This window comes from Gossypium arboreum, chromosome 13 (genome assembly GCF_025698485.1).
Source record: "Gossypium arboreum isolate Shixiya-1 chromosome 13, ASM2569848v2, whole genome shotgun sequence".
Taxonomy (NCBI): Eukaryota; Viridiplantae; Streptophyta; class Magnoliopsida; order Malvales; family Malvaceae; genus Gossypium; species Gossypium arboreum.
The window spans coordinates 52367550-52371392 of record NC_069082.1 but is presented as its reverse complement, the minus strand read 5'-3'; the positions used below and the strand labels follow the sequence as shown (position 1 = coordinate 52371392).

Here is a 3843-nt window from a genome sequence, read left to right as displayed (position 1 = left end):
GGTATTGGTTTCTCATAGTTTCTTCAGGTTCCCATGTAGTCTCTTCTACCTCATGCATTTGCCACAACACTTTTACAAGTGCAACACTTTTATTTCTTAGTTGTTTGACTTCTCGAGCTAAAATCTTAATCGGTTCTTCTTCATAAGTCATATCCGGTCGCAGTTCAATTTCTGTCGGTGAAATTATATGTGAAGGATTCGAACAATACCGACATAACATAGATACGTGAAACACATCATGAATCTTCTCTAATTCGGGTGGTAACGCTAGCCGATATGCTACCGATCCAACTTTTTCAATTATTTCATACGGTCCAATAAAACGCGGACTTAACTTGCCCTTTCGTCCAAATCTAAGGACTTTCTTCCATGGAGACACTTTCAAAAATACCTTATCACCAACTTGAAACTCCATTTCTTTTCGTTTCAAATCCGCATAAGATTTCGTCTATCCAAGCGACTTTCAAACAATCTCGAATCACTTTCACCTTTTCTTCGGTTTCTTTTATTAAATCAACTCCATAAATCTGATTTTCCTTGAGTTCAGTCCAATACAATGGCATCCGACATTTACGACCATATAATGCTTCATAAGGTGCCATCTTCAAACTTGTCTGATAACTATTATTATAAGCAAATTCTACCAACGGTAAATACTTTTCCCAACTACCTTGAAATTCCAATACACAACATCTGAGCATGTTTTCAAGAATCTGAATTACTCTCTTTGATTGTCCATCAGTTTGTGGATGAAAGGCAGTGCTGAAATTTAACTTTGTACCTAATGCTTCTTGCAACTTTTGCCAAAACCGTGAGGTAAACCTCGGATCTCTATCCAAAATGATTGACAAAGGTATCCCATGAAGTCTAACAATCTCTCGGATATACAATTCAGCCAACTTATTAAGAGAATAATCTGTATGTACCAGAATAAAATGAGCTGATTTAGTTAATCTATCCACAACAACCCAGATTACATCTTTCTTGCTCGGTGTCAATGGTAAACCAGATAAAAAAACCATCGTAACTCTGTCCCATTTCCACTCTGGTATCATAATAGGCTGAAGCAATCCTGAAGGTACTTGGTGTTCAGCTTTCACTTGTTGGCAAACTAAGCACTTTGATACAAACTCGGAAATATCTCTTTTCATTCCACTCCACCAGTACATTTTCTTCAAGTCATTATACATCTTCGTACTGCCTGGATGAACCGCTAAACAACCATTATGTGCTTCATGCAAAATCTTTTGAATCAACTCATCATCAACCTTCTGGGCATCACAAATTTTAAAAATCACAGAAACGCAGAAAACCCGAAAATTAGGGCGTTACAAATTCACCCAAAAGAAACCGAGAAAAGCTGGAAGTGAAACAAGCAGTAAGAATGTAGCCAGAGATGCAGCAGTTAGATTTGAGGGAAGAGCTCCGGCTAGAACTTATGCTATTAGAGCGCGTGAAGATGTTTCCTCACCCGATGTGATTACCGATACATTTTCTCTTTATGATATTAATGTTATTGCTTTGATTGATCCTGGTTCTACTCATTCATACGTATGCATTAAACTGGTCTCTAGTATGAATATACCTGTTGAGAACACAGAATTTATGATTAGAGTGTCGAACCCATTAGGCAAATGTGTGATAGTTGATAAAGTAAGTAAGAAATGCCCTTTAATGATTCGGGGTCATTACTTTCCGGCCGACTTGATGTTGTTGTCGTTTGATGAATTTGATGTTATTTTGGGTATGGATTGGTTGACATTGCATGATGCTATAATAAATTGCAAAGAAATGGTTATAGAATTAAAGTGTGCAAGTGGTGAAATTTTGCGGGTTGAGCCAGACAAATCAGAGGCATTATCTAGTATGATTTCTTCGATGTCGGCTCAGAGATATTTGAGAAAGGGTTATGAAGCTTATTTGGCATACGTAATTAATACAAAAAAAGTTGAAAAGAAAGTTGAATCAGTGCCGGTTGTGTGTGAATTTGCGGACGTATTTCTAGAAGAATTGTCGGGTTTTCCTCCAGTTAGGGAAGTAGAATTTGGTATTGATTTAATACCGGGAACAGCTCCGATCTCAATTGCTCCATATAGAATGGCACCAACAGAGTTGAAAGAATTAAAGTTGCAGTTGCAAGAGTTGACTGATAAAGACTTTGTGAGATCGAGTTTTTCACCTATGGGTATTTTTCCAAATATAAACCCTAGGTTGAATTATTGCTAGCATAAGCTTAATCGAGCTTCCGGGATTCCAAAAATGTAAAGAATATTAAAAACGGGGCTTGGAATCACTTACTATGGAGCTTGGAAGCTTGAAACAAACCCTAGCTATGGAGAACCCTTGAAATTTCGGCCTAATGAAGAAGATGGACAAAAATTGGCTTTTAATTTTGTTTTTAATTCATTTTAATAACTAAATGACCAAAATACCCTTACTACTAAACTTTCCAAAAATTCCTTCCATGTCCTAATTTTGTCCATGAACTTAAAATTGGTCAAATTGCTATCTAAGACCTCCTCATTAATATTCCAAAACAATTTCATACTAAAAACATCTAGAATGCAAGTTTTGCAACTTATTCGATTTAGTCCCTACTTTCAATTTAAGCACTTTAGGCATAGAATTTCATCACAAAATTTTCACACAATCATGCAATCATATCATAAACATCAAAATCATTGTAAAATAATTATTTCTATCTCGGATTTATGGTCACAAAACCACTATTCCGATTAAGCCCTAATTCAGGATATTACAGAAATTGAAAGCACAGCTCGTAGAAATCGAAGAGAAATAAAGCGAAGTCTACAATACATAGAGGAAGAGTGAGAGGACGATATCTGTACCACAATCGAGGAGATAGCTGATAATCAAAATAATTCGTTACCTCCTGTGGTTGCTACAAATCCAGTAAATCGGAATCTTGCTCCTCGTACTATGTATGATTATGCTAAGCCCAATTTAATAGGAACTAAATCAAGTATAGTTAGACCTACTATTGCTGCAAATAATTTTGAATTGAATCCTAACACGATTCAAATAATACAATAGTTTGTTCAGTTTGATGGTTTGCAGGACGAGGATCCAAACACTCATTTGGCAAATTTTCTGGAATTCTGTGACACTTTTAAGATCAATGCTGCTTCTGATGATGCCATTTGCCTTCAGTTGTTTCCCTTCTCATTGAGGAATAAGGCTAAATAGTGGTTGAACTCGTTACCACGAGTATCAATCACCACTTGGGAACAAATGGCCAAAAAAATTTTACTTAAATATTTTCCACCGGCTAAAATGGCTAAATTGAGGAATGATATCTCTTCTTTTGTACAGATGGATTTAGAAACTCTTTATGACGCATGGGAGAGATACAAGGGCTTATTGAGAAGGTGCCCTCACCATGGGTTACCTCTTTGGCTACAGGTTCAAACCTTCCACAACGGTTTAAATCCCTCAACTAGACAAATGATCAACTCAGCTACCAGTGGAACCATCAATAATAAGACACCTGAAGAAGCTTTAGAGGAGATGTCACTACACAATTATCAGTGACAAGTCATGAGGACAAAGCCGACCAAAGCAGTCGGTGTTTTTAATGTCGACTTGGTTACTATACTTTCAAATCATGTAGAACTATTGAATAAAAAGATTGATGGTTTATTTGGTTCTTCGCAGGTACATCCAGTAATACAGTGCGATGCAAGTGGAGGTGGAATGAGCAATTCAGAATATCCACCTTATGGCCCTAACATGGAGAACGAGCAAATGAATTATATGGGTAATAATCTTCAACTTCACAATAATCCTTACAGTAACACTTACAATGCAGGTTGGAGGAACCAC

General features: G+C 36.7%; 1 non-coding gene across 1 annotated transcript; it reads right to left on the bottom strand.

The window, feature by feature from the left end:
- Window positions 1-3300: 3300 nt before the first annotated feature.
- LOC128287509 (small nucleolar RNA R71) lies at window positions 3301-3407 on the bottom strand. Its single transcript, XR_008278209.1, has one exon. It is a non-coding gene; the product is annotated as a small nucleolar RNA R71 (small nucleolar RNA).
- Window positions 3408-3843: the final 436 nt, after the last annotated feature.